Source organism: Camelus dromedarius, chromosome 23 (assembly GCF_036321535.1).
Source record: "Camelus dromedarius isolate mCamDro1 chromosome 23, mCamDro1.pat, whole genome shotgun sequence".
In the NCBI taxonomy this organism is placed as follows: domain Eukaryota; kingdom Metazoa; phylum Chordata; class Mammalia; order Artiodactyla; family Camelidae; genus Camelus; species Camelus dromedarius.
The window spans coordinates 12592070-12610270 of NC_087458.1; the positions used below are offsets into that span (position 1 = coordinate 12592070).

General features: G+C 37.8%; 1 long non-coding RNA gene across 10 annotated transcripts in view; it reads right to left on the reverse strand.

Annotated features, from left to right (window-relative positions):
- Nucleotides 1-3893: 3893 nt before the first annotated feature.
- The window catches only part of LOC105092706 (uncharacterized), a 41459-nt gene continuing 27151 nt past the window's right edge, over nucleotides 3894-18201 (reverse strand). For 3 of the 10 annotated variants that reach the window (XR_010377528.1, XR_010377527.1, XR_010377524.1), the window contains 6 exons: nucleotides 17332-17415; nucleotides 11137-11177; nucleotides 9617-9772; nucleotides 6703-6796; nucleotides 4362-6445; nucleotides 3894-4234 (listed from right to left, as the gene is read on the reverse strand). This is a non-coding gene — a long non-coding RNA (uncharacterized LOC105092706). Of the gene's footprint in view, nucleotides 4235-4361; nucleotides 6446-6702; nucleotides 6797-9616; nucleotides 9773-11136; nucleotides 11178-12158; nucleotides 12230-14298; nucleotides 14460-17331; nucleotides 17416-18201 lie in introns of all 10 variants that reach the window. The other 7 variants (XR_010377530.1, XR_010377532.1, XR_010377529.1 and 4 more) reach the window with 6 other exon arrangements.

An 18201-nucleotide genomic window follows, 5' to 3' on the forward strand; every position in this document is an offset into this window, starting at 1 on the left:
TCTCCCAGATACCTGGCTCACAGTAGGTCATTAACAAACATTCATCAAATTAATAATTAGATGAGCAAATGGTATATTATAAACCTGGGCTTTACATCTATTTATTGGCTGGTTGGAAGCAAGCCTCTTCACCTCTTTGTTTCTGAATTTATTCTTCTGGAAAATAAGGTCATGATATTCCCATCTAATTCATTGCTATTTCATGCTTAGCAGTGAATTCATGCTTACAAAGGCTTTTGAACTTCTGAATTAAGAGCATTGAAACATGAGATGTTCATATTTAGGGGTAAAATGAACATAACCAGGACTTTTCTTCCTACCTCAAAGGATTGCTGTGAACTTTGAGAGAGCATGAAACACAACATATGTGATAAACATTGGTTTCCTTTCTCTTTATTGTCCTGTCTGGTCAAAAAAAAAAAAAGAAAAAAAAAAGAAAAAGCTACAATGCTTTTTTTTTTTTTTCAAGGGGGAAGGGAGGTAATTTATTTATTTTACCTATTTATCTTATTTTTAGAGGAGGTACTGGGGATTGAACCCAGGACCTTGTGCATGTTAAGCATGTGTTCTCACTTGACCTATACCCTCCTCTCCAAAACTTAAAATGTTAATACCAATAGTAACAATAGGAGCTATTGTTATTTTGTCTCTAAGTCTAAAATACCAAAGTTTTGGTGGTTTTCCTCCCACAAGGGCTAAGTATTTAGCTCCTGGTTGACTCCACCCACACCAGCAGTACATGACTGTCAATGAGAGCCTCATTATCCTACTTTAAAAGGTGTCTAAGGTTCAGGCTCTGATGACAGTTGGCTCAGTGACACTATATTGTCACTAAATTACGTTCACCATTAATTATCTCTGTAAAGAATAAAACACTTATAAGCCCTTATCATTGACCTGCAGGAGCTCATAGTATATTGGGTTTACATAAAAAGAAGTGCGCGATATATGGACTAGTTAGAAGGGACTCCCTTTAAAATAGTGTTCTGATTGTTTGATTATTTCTAGACAGGTTTCTCCGTGTCACATAAGAGTCCTAACAAGATCTGTTCATGAGGCTGTCATCCGGAAAAATCAATACAGACTCACACATCACAAGACAGTCAACCGTGTTTATAATCGTTTTTCCTATTATTGATTATGAGACGGCAACTCTGCACTTTATATGGACTATGTTCAAGTTTTGACACTTGTGTCACTGGCAAATCAAGTCAGGAAACATTTTCTGGCCAACGCAGCAGGGTAGGGTGGGTGGGAGGAACTGCAGGCAGTCAGGAGCTGAGACTGACCAGGAGAGGCCCAAAGCATAAAGAGATCATTTAGAGAAATCTTTCTGACATCCTTCTCACTCTTTTTAATATTAAATCATAACAAGTAATACTGAAGAAATTTACCTCTTGGGGGTCCCTGACAACCATATAATCCTGTCCATGTGCACAGTGTTCTAAAATGTGTAAGATGCCCTTAGGAAGTATGCGTACATAATTAAAGTTGGGATAAGTAGGGTGGTTATGATTATTTTTCTCATTTTACAGGCTAGGAGACAGAGCCCGTGTTCGTATTATGAAGGACTGGGAAGGATGACTTCTGGGATGAAGGGACGGAGAACCTCAGCTTCGTGATCTCCAAATGTAATCTCTTGGGAAAAACCACTTTGCCTGGAGAATTTAACAATAGTAAAGCAAACAATGTTCTAGGAATAAGCATTGGGTCTATTTTTAGTCCAATGGTATGCACAAGGCTACAGTAAGTCTAAAGGAATGTGTTTTGTATGATGAAGAATAAACTGAACTTATTTGGTGTTGTTTCCTTTTATCCATGTCCTCCCCTTGAGTCCTCAGGACTGTTTATGCTTATTAAGGCTCTGTTAACTTAGGCACTGGGAACAAACAAATGGTAAAATCAAACAAAGGCTAAATGGAAAAGTTCTTCTCTTCGGTGTTGAAATTGGTGACAAAGTATTCAGAGAAAATCAGAACGTCCACCTCCCCTTGCTACTGCGCCACGTGCAGAAGGAGAACGCTTTCACAGCTCCAGCAGTCGACATAACTTAAAAGATGTGTTTGTTGTACTGAAGGGCAAAATCAGACAGGTTGAAACGCAGAGAAAATTAGTTCAAGAGGTCGTAATCCGGTGACCCATAAGGTCGAACTGACCTGCTGAAATGGTTTTTTGTTTGTTTGTTCTGGTTTTCTGGTCCGTAGATTTGAATGCAGTAGGCTGGGCATGCATTACCCTGTTTATCGTTGTTTCTACCACTATTTAAAAACACTTTTTATTTTGAAATTGTTTGACAGCTCTGTAAGAATTGTAAGAACAATAAAGCACTTCTTCATATCCTTGTTCTATGCACAAGCATACAGAAACATCCATTTTTTTTCTAAATCATTTGAGAGTACATTGCAAATACAATAGCCCCTTATTTCCTAGTAATTCAATATGCATTTCCCCAAAGCAGGGCATTCTCCTCTAAAACCACTGTACAGGATCAAATTCAGAAGACTTAGTACCAATATAATATTATCATTTATTATATGGTCTATATTCAAATTTTATGTCCTCTATATAATTTTTTCCCTCTAATTCAGGATCCAATCCAAAATCTCTAATTTTTTTTTTTTTTTTTTTTTTAGTTGGCTGGACTCTTTAGTTCTTTTGCCTTTTAGGACTTTGATATTTTTGGAGAGTGAAGGTCAGTTTTTAGAATGTCCCTCAATTTGTTTTTTTGTTTGTTTGTTTGTTTTTTACTATTTCTTCATGATTAGATTCAGGTTGTACATCTTAGACAGGAATACTATGAGTGATGTTTTGTTCTTTTTAGTGCATCATATAAAGAGGCACAAGATTGGTGACAGTAACTTTGTACCATTGTGTGTCCCATTATTGGTGACAGTAACTTTGATCGCTTGATTAAAATGATGTCTGTGTGGTTTTTCCATTGTTAAGTTTAACCATTGCTTCTCTTTGTAACTGACAAGTGATATGTGGGGAGATATTTGGGAATTGTGTTAAGTAACTTATTCCTAATTAAAACTTCACCAAATAGCTTTGCCATCTATTACTGATTCATGAGTAGGCTATTTCTTTGCTTTAAAAATTCTCAGTGGGGGCAGGATTCCCTGGAAACTTCTATGTGAACAATCATGTTATTTTAAAATACATATTTAAGTCAATTAATAGATATTTATTCATTTCCAACCCCAACACTTTTATTTATATTTCTTAACTTATTACTTGCTAGGACCTGAAGTACAATGATGAATAGAAGGGGTAAGAAATATCCTTGCTTTATTTTGGATCCTAAGGAAAAAACATTCTGTCTGTTCACTGTAGGATTTTAACGGATGTTCTTTATCAGAGGAAGTTCCTTTCTGTTAGTATTTTTCTGAGTATTTCTTAATTATAAATCAGCATCAAATTTTCAATTCTAATGCATCTATTGAGATGACCATATTTTCTACTTTTGTTCTATTTAGGTAGAAAATTATTGTTTGATTGTTTTTAGACTAACCTTGCATTCCTGAGATTAAACTGACTTGGCACTGATTTTTTTTTTTTTTTTTGTCTTACATATTACTTGACTCAATTTTCCAATATTTCCTAGGGATATTTGGATGTATGTTCATGAGGAATATTGGCCTAACACTTGTAATAAATATACTTTTATTATTTACATCACAATTTTGCTGACATCAAAAAACGAGATGTGAAGTATGGCCTTCCTTCTTTATTTTAGGAAGTATTTGTGTAGAATGGCTTTATTTCTTTCATAAATACTATAGAATTCACTCATGAAGCCATCGGAGCCAGGGGTTTTCTTTGTAGAAAATTTTTTATAACAAAGTCAACTTCTGCTTTAGCTATCTATTGCTTTGAAATAAAGCACACAAACATTTAGAGGCTTAAAATAATAACAATATATTATTTTGCAAATTTCTGTGAATTGTCTGAGTTTTGTCCAGGCTGAGCTGGGAGTCCCAAGACAGCTTTACTCCTAAGTATGACAGTTGGTGCTGGCTGATGGCTCAGCCTTTTCCTCCATGTTTTCTTTCTTCCTGGGAAGTCTCAGAAGAGTTTCAAAAGATTAAAGGTGGAAGTTGCATAATATCACTTTCTGGTATTCTGCCAGGCCTCAGAAGTTACACACCATCACTCCTGCCACATTTTGTTGATCAAAGCAAGTCACCACTGGCAAGGGCCATTCCAGATTCAAGAGAGGGGAGTGACTCTGCTTCTGAATAGAAAGAGTAAAGGGACATGCAGAATATAAGGAGTCATTGCAGCTAGCTTTGCAAATAATCTACCACAGTCAGCGAAGGCCAGAATAATTCATATTCCTTCCACATGCAAATTATACTCACTCCTTTTTCATATCCCAAAATTTCATCCAATCAGAGCATCAGGCTTAATGTCCATGATCTCCTCACATAAATCTGGTCCAGATCTCGATGAAGCGCCTTGGTTGTAGTCTGTCAAGTGCAGCTCCTCCAGTACTGCTCCTTTTCATACAGGGACCTGTGAACTACAATGACCTTCTCCCTTCCCACACATACAAGATAGAATGTTGAATAGCAGTAGGATACTGACCATAGATACTCTCATAAAGAGAGGCAAAGGACAAGAAACTCACGGAGCTTTTGGTCTGTGGCAATTCTCACCCCCAAATATGTACCTGTTAATTCCACCTTCTACAACAGTAGAGAATGTTCCTTGATTAGGGCCCAGTGCTAATCCCTGAGAAGAGTTCCTTAACCCATTCTTCTCATCTCTTGGTCTTTCTCTCTGGGTGTTGACACTACCATCTAGATATCTTTCTTTTTTCGTAAGAAATGGCTGTGTTTGTAGCTGAGTAGTTTTTTCAGCGTACTTCCAGCCTGTAGGAACTCAGGGTCTCAGAGATCTGTTTCATTTTCCATCGTCTTAGACCCTTCTTAGTATAATCTCATAGCAGCACTTCCTTAAAGACATTGTAGGCTTTCTATGTATCAGATTATAGTTCATTCCAAAAGATACAATCCATTCCCACCATCCCTTTTCAGACAGGCTGCCCCCTGCTTGGAGCAGCAAGTCAAGACAATGCCTTTGTGATTCTTAGCCTCTCTTTGGCTTAGCTAAGAGAGTCAAGTGAGTATCATCTTACATGTTTCAAAGCATTTTAAGAAAGGGTTTTACAGTCTTGCCTTTGATTTTATCTATATTCTGGGGCCACTTCTTACTTTGAGAAACTTACACTAGTTAAAGAGACTGGAAAGGCGGAAAAGTTTCATCTTCTACCCCAATATATCCTGGGTCCATATCTCCTCTGAATTCTGTTTGGAAACTGTTACTGCTTTGCATTGTCTTTCTCTCTCCTACCTCATGCAGCTTAAAAGAAGTGATCATTTCAAACTTCTGCTTGGAAAACATCTTAACCTTGCCTTGTGGCACTCCAGTTTTCACACAAAATACAGAATAATCCTAGTAAAAGTTCATGGCAGTGATCCACTACTAACTCAAATAGTGTTTTTGAATGAGTTTTAAAAAGCTGTCTCTTCCTGAAGACATTTACTGACATCTGATGGAAAACTGTAACAAATATACATATCTATGATGGCTACAAGTGGGAATGGCAGCCCCTGAAGTTGTGCAATGCAAAATCATATAACGATTCCCCTGGTTTTGCATTATTCCATGCTCAAAACCTTCCGGTGGCTTCCCTTCACATTAAAAAAGCAATAAAATTGAAAGTCCTTACCTTCTTGTATGCAGAATACATAAAGACTTCCTACAAACTAATAATATAATTTGGCAACTTACTTGGATAGACTCTACAAAGAAAGATATAAAAATGGCCAATGAGCACATGAAAAATATTCAACACCATTAAGTGTCAGAAAAATGCACATTAAAACTCTAATGAGAGTTCTATACATCCACTAGAATGCCTAAAAAGATAAAAGGCTGACAACACCAAATGTTGGAGAGTATGTGGAAAACCAGAACTCTGATGTGTTGCTGAAGGAAATAAAGAAGGGTACAATTACTTTAGAAAACTGTCTAGCTGTTTTGTTCCATTTAAAGTCAAAAATACACTTACCTTGTGACCCAGAAATTCCACTTTTAAATATTTACCCAAGAGTAATGAAAAGATATGTCAACACAATGACTTATATGTAATAACACAGAAACTGGAAATAATTCAAAAAACAATATTAATGAAAGTAGATAAATAATTGTTGTATGTTCATACTTTGGAATGCTAATTATTTAGAAGTAAAAAGAACAGACTAATAATACATGCAAGAACATGAATAAATTTCAAAAACATATTGGGGAAACAAAGCCTTACCAAAAGAACGCATGCTCACTCTATGATTCCATTCAGATGAAGTTCTAGAACAGGTGAAATTAATCCACGGTAGAAAAAAATCAGACTATATGCTTCAGGGGGCAGGTTGGAGACTGGCTGGAAGTGGGTATGAAGGAAATTTTAGGGATAATGGAAACATTCTATATTGTTTCTGAGATGAGGTTACATGGGTGAATATAATTATCAAAATGTATCTAATTCTCTACCTAAGATTTGAACATTTCACTGTATATAAACTCTACCTAAATTAAAAAAGAATCAGTGCCTGTCCGACACGATCTTTCTTCTGGCTTCCTCTCTGATCTCATATCCTCCCACTTTAATCCCAGCTCAGACCCACCAAATACTCTCACCCAGGCTTTGCACTTGCTCTCCTCTTTGCCTGGAACACTCTTCCCAAAGTATCTTCGTGGCTTTCTTTCTTGCTTCCTTCAGGTTTCTGCTCACCTGTCATCAGTTGAGAGATTCCTGATTACTCTTTCAGAAATTATGTCTGTTCCTCAATTTCTCCTGACACGGTATGACTTTATTTTTCTTCTAAAATGCCTCCTGTTGTATTACTTGTTAATTTGTTCACCTGTTTTCTTTTCATACTAGAATGTAAGTTTAATGATGGTGGGGATTCTTGTTGTTGCTGTTCATCACTGTATTCCAAGTACTTAAAACAATGTCTGGCACAGAATAGGCACTCGGAAATGCATTGTCTTCTGGTCTAAACATCTCCAGGAGACTTTTCCCCATTGCTCTGAAATCTTTTCCAGTAAGACTGCATCTTGTCTCTCTCTACAAGGGCTTCCCTTGCCTGCAGCACCTAGGTTTAAATTGTTCTCTTATAATAAAAGTATTCCTCCAACCCACGATTCAGACTATAGTTTTGCTAGTTTACTGTGTCCTTCCAGGCAGGCGTGGGTGACACATATGCAGCTCAAGACCATGGGCTACGTCTCCTCTCATTATTTGAATTCTAATTCAGTTTGTGGCTAGAATCAGACCACTAAGTTGTTGATCCAATTCATTTGTTAAATGAAAGTGAATAAAATGATCAGGCTGACCAGGTTTTAATATGGCCATTCAATTCTTAGATGTTCAATTTAAGATAGAAAACACTGACACGAGTAGACATTCATGTATAAAAATAATATAAAGTATTCGGCTTTTTTTTTTTTGATTGAAGGGGAGGTAATTAGGTTTCTTCATTGATTTCCGCTTGTAGGAGGTACTGGGGATTGAACCCCGGACCTCTTGGGTGCTGAGCATGCGCTCTACCACTTAAGCTATACCCTTCCCCATTAAAATATTTGAAATAGAAAAGGATGCAATATTTCATTGGAGATGGAGGATTGGCCAGTGGCTATAATTAATGGAGAACTTTAGTTGACCTTCTGGGGATACAATTAATCATTATTAAGAAAATAAATGTCTGCATAAGAACAGTACTTTTATTAAGCATTGTATGCTACAGACTAAACTAGATGAATTATTTCTAACACACTGATCTCCAACACCTCAGGCTACTTCACATTTCATAGGGACCTCTGGGACCAAGGAAGTGGGACATCGAATTGAATTTCTCCATTATGCAGAAAGATCTTTCTTGAAAAATAAAAACTTGTCCTTAAAATGCTTGATTCCTGCTTTATAGGTGAGTTCTATTACAGTTTTGACCTAAATGTCTAAGTTAGTGGCTCCACGAAGACAGATAGTAGATCAAACATGGCATATTGTTTAAATACATCAGAAAAAATGAACATTTTGGTTATCTTATGGCATAAATACATTCCGTGCAATGTTAAAATGAAGTATAGTCATGGGCAACATTAGTGAATATCTGATTCAACTCAACCAACATTTTCCGAGCGTGTGTTAAGCATCAAGCAAGACATTATGAATACAGAATGAACCAGATGTTGTTCCTGTGCTTAAAAGGCACACAGGTGGAAGGGAGTTGTGAGATAAGGCAGAGATATACACGAATGAGTATTATACTCGTAGTCAAACTTTGAAGCACACCATAATCAAATTAGTGCACAGTCAGAAAATGCAAAGACAGGCTCTATTTTAAATGTTTCACTTGAGTCTTAAAAGATGTTTAAGACTTAGGACAGGTGAAGAATTTCAGGCAAGAGGGATATTATCAAGAAATAAGGTGCACAGGCAAGCATATTGGTGGGATGGCAGTAGCCTACTCTGATAAGAACCTGGAATTGGAAGGAAGAGGTAATGAGATATGAGGTTGAAAAATAAAGCAGAAGGTAAGTTGATAAAGAGGGCTGAGGAGTTAAGGCTTTATCACATTTTCCATAGGAAACCACTAAAGTTTTCTGACGGCAGTGGTGATGTGGTCACATCTGTGTAATAAAAAGTTACCTCCATAATAGTGTGTTGGTTGGACTGTGGGAAGGGAAGGAGAAAGGCTGTCTCTGCAGTTAGCTGCAGATCACGATGACTGGTGATAGTTCTACTATGTGCTATCAAATAATCTATGTTCAAGAGAGTCGAGATACAGGGGAAGGGGATAGCTCAGTGGTAGAGTGTGTGTTTAGCATGCACAAGGTCCTGGATTCAATCCCCAGTACCACCAATAAAAAGAACAGATAAATAAACCAAATTACCTCCCCCCAAAAAATTTTTTAGAAGATTTAAATTTAAAAAAATTTAAAAAAATAAGAGAGCAGAGATACATTTGTATGAGTGTCTTTACATATAGGAGGAGACATCTACACACACACACACACACACACACATAGACACACACACACCCACCCCCATTAGTCTGGCAGAGAATAGCAAATCTGAGAGACAGAATATTACAATGGTGAAGGACATGGGCCTTAGAATCAGACAAAAGCCTGACATAATTGTATCATATTCCTTAAGATACTTAAACTCTCTAATATAAAATGGAGCTAAAGATACTTACTTTTCAGTTTTATTAAGCAATAAATATAAGAATGTATGTGAAAGATCTAACACAGTTCTGGCCTATAATAAGTATACACTAGCTGGGAGCTAACCTCACTGCTGTTACCATTTTCACTATGTTTACCAATCTGAGGCCCATCCCAAGTCAGTAAGTAATTAGGTAAAAACATTTACCAGAAGCAGCTTGAGGTCTACAGTCAGGAAGATAAACCCCATGCTCTCCATGACAATGGTTTTGCAGTCTTAACAAAATAAGATCCATACACAGAACACAGAATCCTCCAGAGTCTGTTCCAAGTTCCATTCCCAGAAATGACTTCAATGAGTAAATACTTTCCAACTCACTTGCAGATTCACTGTGTACCTGCTAATTCATTATCCTGCTCTTGCTCAGGGATGATCTTCAAAGCACGTAACACAGCAAAGTTTATCCAACATATTGTCCCCCAACTCCTTCAAGTTTATCCTGCAACAGCTTCTATGACTCACGGAGCAAACAAGCTACAAAGGGTACGATTGATTTTTTTAAACTTTAAAAAAAATAACAGAATTTTTAAAAAATTAGCAGACACAATAACATTTACAATGAGTGAAAAATAAAGCAAATTATAAACAGAGAAGATGAGGGGTGTAATTTGTCCTCAACTCTGGTTGTTGACTTACTGCAAGCTTGTGCCACACAGAGAGTAAGCAACAAAACCTCTTCACTGAGAACAGTAATCCATGAGAGCAAAACTGAAGACCGAAGAATCTCAGGACTCAACACAATGGAGAATCAACCAGAAGGTTTAATTAATCAGAAGGCTTTCAGTATAACAAGTCCAATGACCTGGACGTGGAAGAAAGCACTGTCCCAGGCTGCACTGTCCCAGGCTCCGCTGGCCCTGGAAGAGCCCTGGTTCCAGAGTTGACATCTACCACTCTGCCTCCCAACTGTCACCTTCTTCTCATGTCCCATAGAGGCACATGGCTCTTGGATTCACTTCCTTCGCCCTGACTTCCCTATTATCTAGGTAGATGGGGATGAGGGAGTGCTGGGAGAGATGATCTGAGAAATAAAACCTTAGACAACATTATTGGATATACTCTGCTGAATAGATTTCCTCAAAATAGCAACAATGAAAAATAATTTTAACCACTAAAAATTCCTGAAATACATCAGAAATTTTGTAGCTTTAAAAGTCTTCCAATATTTGGGGGTGGGGAATAATCTGTGGTCTTGCTCTTTTCACCCACCTCTACCCACCTTGTCCTCTCTGATAGTTTCTCGTGTACCATTCACTCTATTCACTCATCTGCCTATTGACTCCCAAGCATACCCTATACACTTGTTCAAGCAGTCTTGCCCAGAATTCTCTTTCTCCCCATGGTAACTTGGAGGAATAATTCTTCTGAAGTTTCACAAAGCTCCCATCTCTTCCAAGGAGCCTTCCCAATTGCCTCTTCTTCTTTTTAAATATGACAATAAGACTCTTTGCTTCTAACAAGTTAGCACTGATATCACTTTGATTTCACAAGGATTGTAAAATCCTAGAAATCAGGGACCACAACTTTTATATTGTTGCATCTCCTAAAATGTTTGGTATAATGTCCATTGCATCAGTATTGAGAATGCAAAGTCAAATTCTAGCCTTTACCGTTAGCTTCCTGTGAGAGTTTAAGCACATCATTTTACCTCTTAGAAACTCTGATTTCTCATCTGTAAAAGTGAGTATAATAATATCAATTTCAAAGGGGGTGCTGTGAGCACTCACTATGCCCGTATGTGTAAAGCACTTAAAACGGCACCAGACCCACTGCATGTGTTCAATAAATGACAGCTTAAACAATGTCTGTGTTCTGTATGGTGGAAGTGTAGTGATTACCTTCTCCAGATAATGCATTCAAATGATGTCCTCAATCTGGTCTGCAATTAAAAGCAAAAGAGCCATTAGTGAGAAAGAGGACCTAAGCACTTAATGACAACTCTAATCTCCAGGAAGAACAGCTCTTCTCAAGGTGAGACATTGCTATCAAACCCACTTGTCTCTGTGAGCAATTTACTCTACAATGAGTCTAGTAACCCCTGCTTATTCTTCTGGGATTTATTGCAGTGATAAACTTTCCAAACACTGGAAACTGGAACACGAGTTATCTGGACAGTTTAAAGAGACATTTTGATGGGGAAAATGTGTTTTGCTCTAATCAAGTGAATTGGTGGTTTCAGGGCTCTTCCCAGCCCTGCAATATGGCGCCATTCTTAGGCCATGCCTTTCTAACCATATTGTCTGAGACATGGGTGAATTTCTATCCCAGATCAATTCAGTATGTAATCAGTAACTATTCAGATTGACTATCATGCAAACCTACTCAATTAAATTGCATGTCACTCTACCATAACATTTCAAATCATCCATATGCCTCTTTGGTTATGGAAATTATATTGCATATTGCAACTGGATTGAAGTTTGTGTGTGTGTGTGTGTGTGTGTGTGTGTGTATGTATCTCCTTTCCTGGAAAAATGGCCACTTCTTCCTGAGTGATCACATTGTATATTACACACAGTTCCTTTACAACACCACCAACACATTATTGCTCCTGAGGGGGGCAGGCAACAACTAATACTTTTTTCATCTTTTAATCCTGCTCTTGGAGCCTAGCACAAAGTTGGCCCATGGTACAGGATCAACAAATGTTTATTCTCTCAATTAATTCATTTTCTCAGTTGTCCCTACTCCGTCACCAAGTTGCTCTGGGACATTAAGCATATCATGTCTCTGGGCTATGCTTCTGTTTCCTTCATGGAAAAAGGAGTTGAATCTCTGAAATTCTATAATTTTATGAAAACAAAGAAACAGAATGAAAAAAGACATTAAATACAATAGGTGTGTCCCTAAGGGCACTCACAGATTTGTGTGCAGGACAATTCTGGTGCTCGGCTTTGCAGATCTCACTTTCTTCCCACCCATATTTTCTCCCTCAGTACAGAGAGTGACAATGTTAGTAGGAGCAGAGATAAAAATCACCTTCTTTATTAGATCTGGGTTAGGCCAACAGGCCCCCAAAACACACAGAGTCAGATCTGCCTTGGCTTTAATATGGTTACAGCATGTTACTGGACCTTACCCTCTAATTTTTTAATGAACTGATTACTAGTCCCAGGGATCAAAGACCCCTGTTGTTTATCTTTACTCTTTTAGTTTAATGACTTCTGACACTCCAGTAGGGTGTCCTAAGGACTCAGATGGAGTTTTGATTGCCATTCAAGATGAGATGATAGAAAACTCACCAGGATCTATAATGTTCTACTATGAACCTAAGAGGGGACGGGGAACAGCATTACCCTTGTTTTAAAGTGAGCCATCCCTAATCCTTATTTACAGAAACTGTTCTGGCACTGCTCAAGCAGGGAAGCAGAGTTTACTCAAAAAATTAGGGAAAAGCACTTCCAGGAAAAAGAGAAGAAAAAAAAAACACAACACTGCCTGGGAAATACAAATCTTTTATTTCTATCTCCACTGGTGCTCTTCTTGGAATCTCCATGCTAATAACCTTTCCTCTCCTTAGGATTATAGCAGGAATATAGATAAATAAGGTGCAAAGAATCATCTCTATTGATGGCTGTTCAGTAAAGCACAAAATGCAGAGTTTTTGGTAAGTTGGATTTGTAGTGGCTAGGATCTTGAGCCAACTTGGACCATCTTAACACTTCAACCTAAATATGGCATTGGCATTAGTAGGAAGACTAGGGTTTGACAAAATTATTCAAATGGCAAAGAAGAAACTGGAAAATGGTCCATCTTCAACAAACAGAGGAACATCTGCCCCTGTTTGTCTGCTTCACAATGGGAGGGAGAGTTGAGATAGCCCTGTCTCCTCTTGTAAAACAAGGGGCCAAAAATACAAGAGCGAAGGAGAATGAAGAAAGTTATCACACTGCAATTTGATTTCATAAACATACTGCAAGTTAAGTTACCCCACTGGGCATGAAGCTCTCAAATTTCAAATAATCTACACCTGCTCTCTGCGCTGGAAGAAAAATGAGTGGAAAGAGACAGAAAGTATCCACTCCAGTAATCTGCTTTATGGAGAGTAAAGTGTCTCTTCTATGGAAATACAAGAAAGGAAGAATCAGTTCCTCCTTCTGGAAACTTTCAGGTTGAGCCTTCACTTCTCTACTGCACTACGGTAATAATCCTTTTAGTATGTTTATCACCATTCTTCTAATTTAAGGTTTTCACAGCATGGAGGAAAGTCTTCTTTTCAGAAGATTAAATCATGCCTCTAACTTTCTACCAAACCTTCAACACTTCCTTGAGAAAGTCACCCACTCTTTCTGTGTCTCAGTTTCCACTTCTATAAAATGGGGAATGATAGTAATTGGTGTGCAAGTTTGTCCTGAAGGTTAAATGAGTTAATGTCATGAATCTCTAGTAAGTGCTAGTGATTAATCTCCTCATTATATTTATCTTCTGCTGCCTTCCCTCAGCTCCCCCTGGCTCAGTCCATGGTATTCCAGTCAGTAGATATGATGTTGCCACATTTCTCAGAGTGATATGGGCTTGAGCCTGGAAGTACTCAGCTCATGCATTTAATTTAACACTGCCTTATAGAGCTCTGCTGACTCAGGACACCAGGCCCCAGAGATGTCCATTGGGTTCTCCAGCTGAGTCCTAAATCTTTCTGCAAACATGGCTTAAGGTGTGGAGGTGCAGAGCTGACTGCTGATCATCTAGAACAAAGCATGACTAGAGACACAAACTGTGGATTTAATCTTCTGGGAACAATCACTATTGTCATGAAATTACCATAAATTGAATGAAAAGAAAAAAAGAAAGCTGAAGACAAATATGTAAAGATTATCTATACTTAGGTCAATGAGCTTTAACCGTCTACATATCTTGAACCTATCATGAATAGTGTCTGATGTATTCGCACAGCAAACTTAAGAGGCAGTGAGGGTGAGTCGTTGTAGGATCAAGATTAAATGGTTTGTCTGAAGTCACACAGTGAGTTCATTGCACAGCTACAAAAGAACCCAGCTTACCTAAGACCCTGTTAAAGAAAAGCTACTAAAGTCAGGTGTGGTGGGACTGGAAAGAGCCTTCCTGTGGCTGATGCAAGGATGGACTTTCAAGATTTGGTCTTTGGAGAGGAAATGCCTTTCCCTGCTCACCCCACTACTTTTAAGCTCTTGGCAGAAAGATCCTGAAAAAATAAAACATATTATTAGTGTTAGAAGAGTGCCAATCTCAGCTGAGCTCTGTTGAGTCAGTAACTCAACACAAGAGGATTGGTAGGGAGAGAATAAATAAATTCTAAGGTTCTCCGAGCATTTGAATTTATGATCTATAAAACTCCATCCATAAAAGGGAAAAAAATCTGGACATGTAAAATTATAGACAAGTTCTGCCCAGGCCTTAGTCATTAGCAAGGGAGTTTTTCATAAATACAAGATTGGAGGTGTTTCTGGGATTTTAACAAACCTAAACGTTTCAAGCGTAATGGAACCTTACTAAGTGAAAGACACTGCACAGAACTTGGTAGGTACTACATCCCTCAACTTATGAAGTTTAGAATCTAGGCGAGAAAAAGTTCAACCTTAAAAGATGTCTAGTGATACAATTCAGTTTTTTTCCCCTCAAGTTACATTTATTTAAGACCACATAACATATACCAGAGGAACTCAATCGTCTGTCATGCCTGTTAAACATCTGAGCCAATATATTCCTTGAGTTAACAAGGTCTTTGAGGAAAATGTTGGTTTCTCAGTGGAGATGGAGTCCATGTAAGGATCTCTGAACAAGCAATAGACCTTCTCCAGTCTCTAAGGAGTTTAGAAACATATCAAAAAGTTTTACTCACACTTTTTTCATCTTTTAAGTAATAAAACTATGATGAGGAAAATATAAAAAAGGGAAAAAAATAATCACCCTGTAACCCCATCACTCTAACATGCTCTGGTCACATCTTAAGTTTCTTTTGCTGATCTCTCCTTTTCTCAGGAATTCTTAAATATATCAGGGCTTTGGACTTGATCCTTGGACTTTTCATCTTTTCCATCTTCACTTTGTCCAAAGTGATCTCATAATCTCCTGGCTTTAGGTGCCACCTGTATGCTGATGGCTCCCAAATGTGTAACTCCAGCCTAGATTTCCAGCTATTCCTTCATAGTTACACCCATCTCCCTCCTTAGCCTCCAGCAACCACTAACATGTTCCCCAACTCTATAATTTGGTCATTTTGAGAATCTTATTTAAATGGAATCATACAGTATGTAGCCTTTTGAGATTAGCTTTTTAAAAAATTATTATTCAGGGTATTTCCCCTGAAATTCATTCAAGTTGCTCTATATTTCAGTTGTTCATTCATTTTCCCACTATGTGTGTACCACAGTTTATTGAAACATTCACCCATGGAAAGATATTTGAATTATTTACAGTTTTTGTCTATTACAAATGAAGCCTGCAAATTCATATACATTTTTGTGTGGACATACATTTTCATTTCTCTGGGATGAACCCCCAGGAATGTGATGGCTGGGTTGTACATTTAGTATATATTTATTTTTCTAAGAAACTTCCCAACTATTTTCCAGAGTAGCTGTACCATTTTGCATTCCCATCAGCAACGTATGAGAGATCTAGTTTTGCCACATCCTTGTTAACACTTGGTATTGTCTGTCTGTTTGATTGTAGCCATTTTAGTGGGTATACATTGGTATCTCATTGTGGAGTTTTTATTTCCTTAATGATTAATATTGTTGAACATTTTTTCATATGTTTATTTGCCATCTGCATATTCTGCTTGATGAAATTTCTTTTCATGTCTTTTGCCCATTTTCCAGTTGTATTCTTTTGGGAGATCTTTAGATAAGTCTTTTTGTCAACTATGTGTTTTGCCAATATTTTCTTGCTGTCTGTAGCTTGTCTTTTCATTCTCTTTACAGACTATTTCGCAGAGTAAAAGTTAAAAGTCTCACTTAACTGTGTTTATTGCAGTATTTTGCAATTGAATTTTTACCATGATTACCTTTTTTTGCCCATAATTAGCATCTTACAGATTATGGGTATCTGCAAAACAGATTCAGAGATGTCGTTCCAGCCATTTCCTTACTTCATTACTTACCTCTGATCTCCAAGTGTACCTGCCTGGTGCACCCAATTTTCTCAATGTCCTACTCTCAACTAGGGGCCAGGAGATAAGCTGAAAGTCAAATTTATGTCAGTGAGTGCTATGAGAATGCGCCATATCCCCAGTTGCATATCGTATTCTTTCAGGTGTTTTGTAGAGACAAACTTGAAACAAATAAGAAGTGATTTGAAAGGTGGTAATTTTTTTCTCCATGGACACTGATTGGAAAAAAAAAAATCCAAACTTTAGATTGCTAAAAGAGAAGCACTAAACATGGATTTGCCACTAATTGTCTATGTAACCTTAAATAAGCCACTCCATTCTGAGCCTGTGTTTCCTCACCTGTAAAAATGAAAGGACTGTAGCAAATTTAATGTTCTATAATTCTAAATCACAGCAGTACACCAGCTGAGTACAAATGTGGATCTCGTGTATGATGAAGTTGTTGTGTGATTCTGCTTGAAAGCTTTTAAAGAGAGAATTCAAGCTACTGAGTGTGTTTAAATGACTGCTAAGATCCCTCCGGGGTGAGTCAACTTTCTTAGCACTTTTCTAATAAAGGACACAAGGTGTTTTCACTCTGTTTCTTCTAAGATCAAAGCAGTCCTCCTCTTCTACAGATTTCCCATGTCAAGATACCAAAATCTACACAACATTTCTCTGTTTTATTTCTAATCTAAATCAACATTGAAAATCAGTGATCAGGAATAAATTAAGGTAGAATGAAACCTGTCTTTCCTAAAGTTAAAGGAAGCTTGGGGATAGGGAGGGAACAGGAATGAGAGAGGAGGAAGAGGAAGTTGGTGAAGAGGTTAGGGTGATGATTAATTAGCCAGTAGGCAGATACACACCCATCCAATAAACAGAATGTCATTAAGATTGGTTTACATTAATTTCAACTGCATCTTTGCTTAAAAGGAACTTCACACAAAAAAAGGTACATTACCTGAGCAATTTGGAAATCAGTTTCAAAAGATGCTTTCTTCCCAATCTGTCATCCCAAGACAGGGCAACAAAGAACACTGCACAACTATGGAGGGAAAAGGAGGATGGAAGTCACTGTCAGCCTAACAATGCTGACATCCTGGTGCTGGAGGAGACAGAGGCAGAAATGTAAATGCAAGAAACAAGCACACAGAAGTCTAAGGAAACAGCGAGGGTTGATGGGGAAGAGCATCGTCACAAAATCATATTGATATTTAGAAAACTGTTCGGGTGATTGGATCAATAAAAGCTTAAGGATCTCAGATCTGAAAGGATTTTGGAGGCAATGTTGCCAGCCACCTTTCCCTTTTCCCTTTGATCATATTTCTTTTCAACATAATTACTCATTCATCCTTCCGTTTAATCAGCACTTATTTTTTTGAAGTCCTACAATGGCCAAGTACTAATACAGAACCTGGGAATACCAAAGTGATGAATTAAGACACAATCCTTTCTATCAAGGAGCTGTCATTCTGGTCCATGCTATCTAGATTAGACCACCAAAGAAAGGGTTACAAAATAATTTGATGTGTGTGAGTTTCGTTTTTGAGATATTTACTGGAGACTATTGAAAGCAAACAGGAAGAATGCTTATTTCTGCCTGGGTAAGTGGGAAACACACAGGAAGGGGATTTGCGGTTTGGGAGGGTAAGATTAGAAAGGGCTTCTTCGTTGGGATTATTTACATCTAGAATTCCCCCTGGGGATCTAAAGCACCAGTTTTGTCCTCTCTGAGGTTTAGAACTGGTGAGTGTGGGGGTGGGGAATCTTCAAACTCCCAACCTCCCATCTATTGGCAAAAAGTTACCCTCTTTCTATTCTAATGTTATTG